The 12,662-nt window shown below is 35.0% G+C and overlaps 1 pseudogene; it reads left to right on the top strand.

Annotated features, from left to right (window-relative positions):
• Positions 1-2,186: 2,186 nt before the first annotated feature.
• Positions 2,187-2,814, top strand: LOC107063272 (uncharacterized; annotated as a pseudogene).
• The last annotated feature ends 9,848 nt before the right edge of the window (positions 2,815-12,662 follow it).

Genomic DNA, 12,662 nt, shown 5'->3' with positions numbered 1-12,662 from the left:
GTATATCTCCATGAGGCGCACCAGTATTATTCGTAAAGAAGAAAGATGGGTCTCTAAGAATGTGCATCGACTACAAACAATTAAACAAGGTAACGATATGCAATAAGTATCTTTTACCTCGTATAGAAGACCTATTTGATCAATTACAGGGGGCTGTCCACTTTTCAAAGATTGATCTTCGATCTGGTTATCATCAACTCATAATCAGGGAGGAATATGTTTCCAAGACAGCATTCAGAACTCGATATGGACACTATGAGTTCCTTCTGATGCCTTTTGGATTAACCAATGCGCCGGCTGTATTCATGGATTTAATGAATAGAGTGTTCCGGCCGTTTCTAGATAGGTTTGTGATAGTTTTTATTGATGATATCTTGGTATACTCTCGTAGCCAGGAAGAACATGAGAATAATTTAAAGACAGTGTTACAGACTTTGTGAGAACATAAGCTTTATGCTAAGTTCTCAAAGTGTGAATTTTGGCTAGACTCAGTAGCATGTTTGGGGCATGTAGTGTCCAAAGATGGGATCAAGGTGGATTCCAAAAAGACAGAAGCTGTGCAAAAATGGCCCAGACCTACTTCGCCTACAGAAATTCGAAGCTTTTTGGGTTTGGCAAATTACTACATGCGTTTTGTGCAGGATTTCTCCAAAATAGCATCTCCATTGACTAAGTTGACACAGAAAAATGCAAAATTTCAGTGGACAGAAGAATGTGAGCAAAGCTTCCAGAAACTTAAAATGTTTTTGACAACAACACATATATTGTCCTTACCATCGGGTTCTGGAGGTTTTACGGTATTTTGTGATGCTTCGAGAGTTGGGTTAGGATGTGTTCTGATGCAAAATGGTCGTATTATTGCCTATGCTTCAAGGCAGTTGAAGAGGCACGAGCAAAACTATACTACTCATGATTTGGAGATGGCTGCAGTGATATTTGCTCTTAAAATTTGGAGGCATTATCTATACGGTAAAACTTACGAGATATATACTGATCACAAGAGCTTAAAGTATATTTTTCAGCAGAAAGACCTGAATCTTCGACAGCGGCGATGGATGGAGCTATTCAAGGATTATGATTGTGTTATTTTTTATCATCCTGGAAAAGCTAATGTTGTGGCTGATGCATTGAGTAGAAAATCTATGGGCATTTTAGCACATATAGTTCCTGAAAAGAGGCACTTGGCAAAAGATGTGCAGAAACTTGAAGGCGCAGGTATTAAATTTAGTTTGGGAAATTCAGAGATATTGCTAACTTGTGTGCAAGCCAAATCTTCATTAGTAGAGTGCATTAAAACTACTCAATATGAGGATGAACAACTTTGCAGATATCGAGATGAGGTCACAATTGGTAAAAGTGAGCAGATGATGGTTGACAGTGCTATGCTTTGAGTAGGTAATCGGTTGTGTGTACCAAACATAGGTGGGTTAAGATAAGTTATTCTTGAAGAAGCTCACAACTCTAGGTATACTATGCACCCTGGTTCCACTAAGATGTATCATGATCTAAAGCAGTTGTATTGGTGGGAAGGTATGAAGAAAGATATTGCTAATTTTGTTTCTAGTTGTTTGTCTTGTCAACAGGTTAAAACAGAGCATCAACGACCTGTAGGGTTACTACAAGAGATCCAAATTTCGGAGTGGAAATGGGAAAGAATCACTATGGATTTTGTGGTTGGTCTACCCCGAACTCTCAGAGGTTATGACTCTGTATGGGTAATTATAGACCGATCAACAAAATCAGCACACTTCTTACCGGTAAAGGCTACATATGGTGGAGTGAAATATGCCCAGATATTTATGAATGAAATTGTTCGACTTCACGGAGTGCCAATATCCATCATATCTGATAGAGGGTCACAATTCACTTCACGCTTTTGGAGATCCTTTCAAGAAGCCTTGGGTACTCGAGTAGACCTTAGTACTGCATTCCATCCATAGACAGATGGGCAGTCTGAGCGTACTATTCAAATCTTAGAGGATATGTTGAGAGCTTGCATTCTTGATTTTGGAGGTAGTTGGGATGCTTACTTGCCTTTAGCTGAATTTGCCTACAACAATAACTTTCAGTCCAGCATTCAGATGGCTCCATATGAAGCTTTGTATGGAAGGTGATGTCGTTCTCCTATAGGGTGGTTTGAAGTTGGAGAGGCCAATGTGTTGGGACCAGACTTAGTACAAGAAGCCATGGATAAGGTCCAGTTGATTAGGCAGAGATTGCTTACAGCTCAAAGCAGACAAAAGTCTTATGCGAATAAGAGAAGAATAGATCTCAGGTTTACGGTTGGGGACAAAGTTTTTCTACTAGTTTATCCTATGAAAGGTGTGATGCGTTCGGCAAAAGAGGTAAATTGAGTCCGCGATATATAGGACCATATGAGAAACTTGATCGGGTAGGAGGAGTGGCGTATCGTTTGGCACTGCCTCCCAATATGTCTTTCATCCATCCAGTATTCCATGTTTCTATTTTGAGGAAGTATATCTCAGATTCCTCTCATGTACTTGAAGCACCGACTATACCAATTGTTGAGAACTTAACATATGAAGAGGAACCTGTGGCTATTTTGGACAAACAAGTAAGAAGGTTAAGGTCAAAAGAAATTGTGTCCGTGAAGGTCTTTTGGAGGAACCATACCACTGAAGAAGCTACTTAGGAGTTGGGAAAGGATATGCGAGACAAGTATCCTCTCTTGTTTCAGTCTACAGGTATACACTTACTTTAAATTTGGGGACCGAATTTCTTAAGGTGGGGAGAATGTAATACCCTATAATAAAATAAGGGCATAATTGTCATTTAGCTCTCATTTTAAATTAGAAAAAAGGATAAAAAAAAAAGGAGGCTGAAAGCCCTAACAGAAGCAGCAGCAACGCTGCAACTTCAGCAATCAAAAGAAAAAAAAGGACTTTTCTAGTTCTATAGTGAGCGAACGAACGAAGGAGAAACATAAGTTTAAATTGAAAGCCTTGGCTCTCAAACTAAAGAGAGAGGTGGAAGAAGAAGAAGAACGAGAAGAAGGTAAGTTTCTTAACCTAGTATAAAGGTTGAATTTGTATCTTCCATGACTATAAGATTGGGAATTGGGAAGTGGAGAAACATGGGTTTAGAAGAAAAAGAGGAATTTCATTCTAATGAACCAAGTGAATATAGTCAATGATTTGAACTGTAAACTTTGGTATTAGGCTTATATGCAATAAGAGTAATTGGGTAGTAAGGATAGGTTGATCTTTTTAAAGCGAGAATTGACCAAGAAGAGACTAATGTGTGTGATTAAAGCACTAATTAAGTGATTGGGCAGATTTCGAATCAGCGATGAAACCTCTAAGGCTGAGTTTTTTTTAAAAATGTAGTATGAATTACCTAAATGAAGGAGTTACAACGAAATTATTATGAACGTGATTATAGATTGACCAAAGGAATTCGTACGGAGTAATCGAGTAGCAAGCTTGGTAACTCAACACAAGTACTGTGAGTAGTAATCTTACCGCAATTGATGTTTTATAACTTGCATGACTTTCACATGGTTTATAAAGCAAAGGCGTTACCGAATGTTTTAAACTTGCATGTGGGACAAGTCTTTTACTGGATATGATACTGAAAAGATCATTTGAGATGAACTCATTCTTACAAGATATGATTACTGATATTGAAAAGGTTTTACACTTATTTGAGAAATAGTATTTTGACAAGTGATTGTTAAACTTTGAAATGTTCTAATTTGATAAGATATAAATGTTCTATCTGATTTTGAAATGCTTCTACAGATTATAAGAAAAGTATAAATGGGAGTAGACCTTGATGAATCCCGTAGCAAACAACGGGTTCGTTAGCCCTGATGCACCTTGTAGTTCTGATTACTGATAAAGCCCTTACTAGTGGGAAGGTAGAACTAGTATACTGTTACTGATACCCCTCGAGTAGGGATCTACTGATATGAATAATTAACTCCTTAGATGAGGAGTTCACTGTTATTGGTTACTTCTTAAAGAGAAGACCACACTGATTACATGATTCATCCTTGGAAACCTCCCAGCTATAAGATTTGATATGAAAATGTTCTTTTTCTGAGTTTGCTATTATGTATGTATATTGATTTTGCTTATATGAGGCACCTAAGGTTGAACGTTGTTATTGTTTCTAAAAGGGCATTGTTTCATCATCATGACTATTACACTAGCATGTTTTCTAACTTGTCCCTCATTAAAATGGTTGTGGTTAAGTATTATTACTCACTGAGCTAGGGTCTCACTCCTCGCTATTTGTTTTACAGAGAATTCAAGTGGTATTGAATAGGATTTCATTAACTAGCGTGTGAGTTGGTAGCATATGGTGAGCCCCGCATTGCTTCGCGTGGCAAGAGAACTACTGATTTGTTATGTTTATTTAGTTTCTTTTAAAAAATCTTAGAGTCGCTCCATTTGTCATTCTTTAGATTTGAGTCAAGATTAGTCCTTCGAATTGTAGTCAAGTGACTAGTTTGGAACTTTTTTCTGTAATTTCGAGATGAATTGGTTTTATTGCGTGACAATTTGATCATTGATGGATATGACATGGTGGTTTATAGTTGCTATTAGTTGTGTTGTGAAATTCTGAGACAGGAAAATCCAGGATAGGCCTAAAAACAAAGGAAACTCTGCCGATTTTCTGTAGAATTCTAGTGAGGCTTGCTTTGGGATTCTCCCCCTTAGCGCCGGTCATGATCCTTAATTGGGTCGTGACAAAGCGATAACTATTTGAAGGCCTTACACCAACACTAGTTGAACCGTACCTTGAAAATAAGGTGGTAGGCCGACGTTGAACTCTTCAACTTGGCCACTGAAGAAGGGGAAGACTGGGTATGCATGAAAACTAATGTTTGTGGTTTGAGTTCGCTTATACAAGAGGAAATCATGAATGATCCTTTGAGGGATTGAATTTTTTTATAGTGAAAAATCCATAAAGCACGACCCAAGATCCACGATACGAAAATCTAAATAAGAATAACAATGCTTAAATAAATCTTTATGTTTAAAAAGTATCAACTCACAAAAAAAATCACTTTTTAGTTTAGTATTTAGTAAATTGAATTAATTAAATTTAAATTTCATGTGACACAAGAGGATCTAAAAGACTCAAACAAATTAAAATAAAAAAATATAAGGTAATTGTTAAATTTTTTTCTAATTAAAATATGTCAAATTGAACTACAAATACCTCAATTTTTTTGTATCAATATAATGAATCAATCAATTAAGTTTAATATAGTTAGCTTTTTCCCCATAAAGTGCAAGCTGAAATAATCGATAATTATTTAACCCTTTAAATCATATATTTTTAAATTATTTATATCTTCCTATTAAAAGAGAAAAAAGGTTCTACTTTACCTTAATTAAAGAGTTGTGGCTATAGCCTTGGTCCATTCAGAAATTAAAGAAAATCAGCTTCTATTGTTTTGTTCTTCTACAGCGCAGCTGCACTTTTGCTCTTCATCTTCTCACATAGTCGATCAGAGCTCATTGGTAAGTGTCCTCTTTTACTTCAATCTTGTTCTCTCCTCATACTTCCATGGCCCTTTTCTCCTCTGTTCAATTCTTCGTATCAAAATACTATAGTGACCTGAACACTTAAGAAATTTTTAATTCCTTGCTAAAATCTCACTCACTACGAAGAACGGTTCGAGTCATAGTTCAATTTTTTTTTTGGGGTGTTGCATTTGTATTACTTCCTCTTCTCTTTACATTGACTTCTCCCTCTCTATGAATTCTGTCATAGATGCTTGGTGCTCCAAAGCTTGGAGACCGAACACCGATCACTTAACTTGATAGATAGCATAGAATAAAATATTACAAGTTAGCCCATAGATATATAAGAACCTAAATAGTAGCAATTGGTTAAAAAAAAGAAGCTTTTTTATTGAAAAATAAATTATTTGGACATTATTGCTGAAGCTGACCAAAATATAACTGTAAAAAAGAGTAGACTGTTGTGGACAAAAAGGAAAAGAATCAAATGATTTGACACTTTGATGTTTTACTTATATAAATTACAAACTAAAAGCTACGCATAAATTTTATTGTAACAGTAGAAACTTTAAGGACAAGCAAATAAATATTGAAATGTGAAGGATGATATTACCTTCATTTATGTGTAGCGTACAATTATGGATAATTATTACCTTCATTTTAATATGCACTGAATCAAACATTATGGCAATTTAGTCTGGATACAAAAATATCATAAATTACATCATGTATTCTATATGCATATTCATATTGGGTAGATAAAGAGACTAACTGTTAATTATGGCTCCATAACTGATAGTGGCTCAACTTGGAAAATTTGCATAGATAATGAATTGGGATAGGATATGTTAGATTAATATAAAAACCAAGAGCAAATATTACCATAAAAGAATGTGGGCAATGGATTGGGTTGCTCCTCTCTAAACTAGAGGTTTTAGGTTCAAACTCTGGATATGAAAAAATTCTTGGTAGGAAATTTTTCTAAGTAGCTAAAGGGTAATACTCAAACTTTGAAATTAACAGCTTCCCACTATTAGCATAGTCTAGTAAAATAATATTATATGATATGATTAATAAGGGTCAATTAGCACACAACAAAGATGGTTAATATTCATTTGTAGTATAGAAAAGGTGGTTCTTGCCTTTGAATGGAGACACTTTAATAGGATTGTCTTAACTACCCCACGATAATGGTCTTTATATGGCACAGACATGGTGCACTGGTTCTTGTCAATATTTTGATGGTAAAAATAAAAAAAATGCTATAAAAAGTTAATTAAATAATACCATGTATGACTCAATCTTTTAAAAAAAAATTTACATTTGCATCTGGTACACCTACTAAATAGCTAAAGTCCTACATATCTTTTTATTTTTTTAAAAATAATTTTTCCTTACAAATGATTCTTGCAATGCTTTTGCAGATTCTTTGAAGTGGCATATTTATCATTGGGAATCAGTTGGATATTCGTGGAACAATAGGCATAGAAATGTTGTCACCAAAGATAGAATATAATGCTTATTTGGTGTTCAAGTTGGTAAATATGTGTGATTATAGACTTGAATATGCTAAATCAACTATTAGATTTGTTAATTATGACAGTGAAACTGATACTGAAAATCAGGCCAACACTGTGCACCTTCCAAGATTGCAAGAAAGTGGGAATATCCCAAAAATGAGAGGAGATGGATGGATGGATGGAAGTAAAATTGGGATATTTTGATAGCAAGAAAGGCATCGACGGTCTTGTTGAAGCAAGACTGTTTTAGATGAATCATATTTACAAAGGTGGACTCATTGTTGAAGGAGTTGAGTTTCGTCCAAAATGAGACGCGGATATGAGATTTTAAGTTTTACAAGTTTTGAACAAGAATTCTTTGAATTCTTATTCTGATTACTATTTTAATGTTGTCAATTTACTATAGACAATTCATATACATTGCATATCCTTAAGACTTTAATATTACTTAATAATTTGGATGTCCTCTTTCTACCTTGTGGCCTATATATTTTGGCTTCAACTTCACTTTTAGAAGGAAGAAAAAAGATGAAGAAAAATTCCTTCTTCCGATATTTTTATTATGTTGGATTTTCTTTTATGTTAGTTTATGTGCTTCTAGTTTTATATTAAAAGAGAGCTTTGATGAATCCTGAGGATGGAGAAATCTTTTTTTGATTTCAACTAATGGATCAATTTCAACTATGTCAAAGGAAGAAAATATGGTGTTATCATTTGGATGTTGTTCCCAAAGATCCATCATGTTCATCTCCATCTTCTTTAGGTGCTTAAGCTAATAAGGTATGACAATACTATAAGCCTATATGTTTAATGAACTTCTGTGGAATATTCTGAGAAATGATAATCATGCTAAGTAAAAATAAATTTGACTAACAAGATGATATAATTATTGTGGTAATTTCTCAAGTACCAAGACCAATGACGGAGGGTGCATGGGTGATTCCAGCTGATATTCCTGCAGCCTTCAGATGTGTATGAGCTCCTCCACACACTTGATCCTTCTAGCATTTTCCCCCCTTTGTCTCTATGTCCATATCATAAGCTTCTGAACCTTCCTTAGCCTGTAGCATTTTTTTTTGCATTCCCTTTATCGAGAATGCCTTCTCAGGTAGCAAACTTTCCCGGGTCTCTTTGTTCTTTCCCTCTAGTGCCACATGTATTCAATCGATTTTCACCCTATACAATAGGAAAACTAATTGAATGACATGATCAATGACTTGGAAGAATTTATACCCTATGTCTCCGATGCTTCTCAAACTTGGTCCATAATATCTTTATGCTTGATTGGATCTATCACTGGAAAAATGAACTTCGATTCACAACTGCTTACAGATTCCTCTGTTTTAGTTGGTTGAACGAATATTCGTGGCACTTTGGTGTTTCCAGCATCAACATTTCCTTTTGATACCAGCCTCAAGGCTTTTAAATCGTTTGTTACATATATTAAATGAGACTTTTTGTCATTACATAACAAAGGATTTAACAACACGATACAACAAAACTTAAGTTGTCTTTACAAACAAACGTTGTATTTAAAGTAACAAGACGATACAATACAATAGGTAATAACAAGCATCCAAAGAAAACTTCTCAGTTCTCATTATAAATTCAGTGATTACATTAAGATTAGATCTTGTAACGCAACAATGCAAAAATTCCATCTAGACCTTTCTTACGGAAGTACTCACGATAGCCTTTCACTGTGGTTGCATGATATTTTGGAGGGTTATCTTCTGACAACAATTCAGAAATTGGTCCATAAAGCTTGGAAGATGACATTGAATCTGTGCCGAAGAAGCATGGAACTGATACTCTTGGTCCAACTTTGTTTGCCAATACTCTGTGATCAACACTTGTGTACTTATCATTTGATATGATCTGAAAAAAGCAACCAAAATAAGCAAATGGTATATTAAATCTTATCGATCGTACATGGATTAGAAAATAACAAGAAAACTAGCTTGCATAAGATCTCCAATGTTGACCACAAGAGCACCACCCGACACCTGATCTGGGACCCAACCTCAACTCTGACACTCGTCTGATATCACCACCCCGACACCCAACCTAGAATTCGACCTCGAATGCTTACCAATGAGGTCCCTCAAAGCCAAATATATATGGATGGGCGCTCTTCCCTACAGCAGTGAATAAAAAAGAACTTTAAGACGAACAACATTTTCCAGTGAGATAAAAATATCAATATACAGATGCAGACATGTGACATACCAACGTGGCCTCCGGACAATATCACTGTATCTTTATCAGAGAATCCTATGTTGTAAAATACGCCCCTCAAGTGTGGAGGACGAAAAGGGCATTAGCGAACAAAGTAAGTGATATGCAACATCCAAAGAATATGTTCCAAATTCAGAACAATAATTAAGTTGTAGAGCACTCTTGGAAATTAGCTCCTTCTAAACATTCTTATAGTTGCGAAGGACACTACAAATATTATAAATAACTTAAAAGTCTTAGTTTAATATAAATAGAGTAAAGATGAAACATCATCAAAACATAAAGTAAAAGAAAATTGAAGAAAATCATGAATTCATAATCCAAAGTCAGCGCCAATAAGTGATGTATAGCCAATATTCATATTCAATTTTTATTCCCATTGATTTTTTCTTGGATGCGGCAACCAAAAGTTTTGGATGGATGAAGAAGTTTTGTATGCTATCACTACAGTCAATTTCACGTATGGCTAATGAATTTTTAGTCAAAGAATTAACAAATTTTATATAAAATCTCATTTAAAGCCAATTTTGGCCGTGTAGAGTGAAGGTTGAAGATCATTTACAATTGGTTGCCACCTTCTGAGTCTAGTTGATGGCCTAAGAAGCGACATTATCAAAATAATTATAACTCTCTCACACACACATATAAGGAGTAAAAGAACAATTCCAGTAGAGATTAAAGATTATTTAAGATTAGAGTTTGATCAAATACTTGTCTGAACATCACGTGTGATTCTCTTCTACTGTATTCTCTTTGTGTGGGTGATAGACCGACCATCTATGAACACTAACACAAACTTAAAGTAAGTAAATATTAATTTGTAATGGAAGTAATAAAACCTTTGAAAGGGTAAAGCCTCAAATCCAAATTAAAAGGTGTATATTAAATGAAGAACTATTATACCTGCTGAATTGCATATTTGTTGGTTTTCTATAACTGGACGAAGTGTCTAGAAATCATGATCAAGAAATCAATCAATTCCTGATTCTTCATGTCACGACCCGATCCTACACCCTGGACGTGTCCGGCACTCGAGAATCATTGTTGGTTCCCAAGCAAACCCTCATCCTAGCTAACTACAAGCGAAAGACTAACTTAAGCATACATAAGCCTCAATTGAAAGAAATGTTAAATCAACAATGTATTAAATCTCAAAACTTTTTGAATATACTGAATATTAAACATAACTTTTAAAGAAAACCTCTGAAACTGAAAGACTCTCCAAACTCTCTATCTATGAAGCTCTATTGTACTAGTGGATCCACTTATACCTTGTCAGGGTATAGAACATCTCAACTAAGTGGATCCACTAAGCTCTGTCGGAAGGCACTTAGGATTTATCTAAAAGTTATGATCATGTACCCATGTTGTCATACATAGTTTATGAGGAATGTGAGTTGTACGGACTCATCCCCTTATTGGTGCTCAATACTACTCCCAATAATATATACTCATGCTCAATGTTTAAAAACATACTCTTTCTCTGGTTTGAGATAATTGCTCAAACTATCCTCTTAAAAGAGGTAACTTCTGTGAAATATCTTTGAACTCATAAACTCTTTTTATAAATCAAAGTTTCTCTTTTTCTCAATGTAAAAAATGATACCTTTTGGAAATACTTAGTTCTCTAATACTTTTTACTCAATTCATATTTGAAAACTCTTTCTCAAAAATATAATCAAAATCATATCGTGATATGATCGTTGATGACTCGGGAAGTCATATTGCATAAACATTGATGGCATATTTAGATACCATATTGTTTAAACATTGATGACATACTCGCTTGTCATACTAATCATGTTTTTAAAAACTCTTTATCAAAACTCATCTTTACTTCCTCAAAAACTCAGTTTAAAATAAAAATGTTGCTTTAAAAGATTCTCAGAAATTATAACTCAAAATAGGGTTCATGCTGAAATATAGACATGGACAAATCAAACTCAAGGATCCCAATAACAATTTAGAAAACTCAATACTCAGAACTCAAGAACTCAAAACTCAATGATACTACTCATCTCAAGAATACTCAATTAATAGGGTTCATGCTCAAATATAGACAAGAAAATGCTTCCAAAATCTCTCTCCCAAGCTTCCAAAATGGAGAAGAAAGTGAAATAGAAGAAAGGGGGCAGATTTTAGCCATTAATTGAATATTTGACCACGAATTGACTATGTTGACCGAGGTCAACATCAGCAAAATTAGCTCCCTAAAATTAGCTCTCGAGATTCTTTCAAGACTCGATAAAAATAAACCAAATATGCTACCCTACTAAATTCGACATTTGGATTCAATTGAATCGTCGGATTTTCTGAAAAAAAGATTGTTTTGATAGAAATACCCTCCTGGACCTCTCTTTATGCCTTAACCTCAACTTCTCTCCTAAACACCCAACTCTCAACCTAAGGCCTCAAAAACCTTACCAACCACTCTACTTGCTCGAACTTGACATTCCGAATACGATGGAACTACTGGAATTCCCATCCAATCCTCAAAACTCAAAATGTTGGCCAAACTCAACCTATGAAGAATTCTCAACTCAATAAGAGTCAAATTATTAAAAACACACTCGATCGCATTGGGGACTACACCAACCATCCTCGAAACACAAACTAAGCATAAAAATGCTACAAGGAAGGGAATAATGGTCATTTCACAATTAAAAACAAAAATACAAACAATGAGGCATTACAAGTCGATCTCCTATCAATTTTGGATCCATTATAGTCTGCATCTACAGATTATCCAACACAAGTATGATTGTGATTGCTATACAATATGCCAAGTCCAAGAGCCCCTTTCAAAGTAACATAGAATTTTGTGTCAAGGCTTCCCAATGTTTGATCGTAGGCACAAACATGAATCGGCTAACAACACTTACCACAACAGTAATATCCAGATGAGTCACATTAAGGTAGTTTAATTTTTCAACAAATCTTTTATAGCTATCAGTATCATTAAAAGGAACACCATCATCTTTCTTAAGATGCACGTTGGGAACCATTGGAGTACTACAAGGTTTGGCTGCCAACTTTCAGATGTCTACAAGTAGGTCAAGAATAGAGATAGAAAAAGTTCCCTTCTTGCTTCTATTAACTTCTACTCCCAAAAAGTATCTTAACAGACCTAAGTCTTTCTTATGAAATTTAGCATATAGGAAAGATATCGTATAATCATGTAACACCTAAGATTTGGAAAAGAAGGAAAATATTTATTTTGGATTGCAGATTGTGTCTACGTTCCCATCTAAGGACCGTAGAAGCTTCTACGGGTCGTAGATGGAAACTGTACAAAGGGGGAAATAATTTTTTGAAATCAAGTCTCAGTACGCTTTTTACGGTTTATCGGGGTTGTCCGTCATTCCTTGTACGAGTCGTAGATAGGTCTCACAGGTGAGTCCCAAAC

Source organism: Solanum tuberosum, unplaced genomic scaffold (assembly GCF_000226075.1).
Source record: "Solanum tuberosum cultivar DM 1-3 516 R44 unplaced genomic scaffold, SolTub_3.0 scf00325, whole genome shotgun sequence".
Taxonomy (NCBI): Eukaryota; Viridiplantae; Streptophyta; class Magnoliopsida; order Solanales; family Solanaceae; genus Solanum; species Solanum tuberosum.
This window is presented reverse-complemented; position numbering and strand designations above follow the sequence as displayed.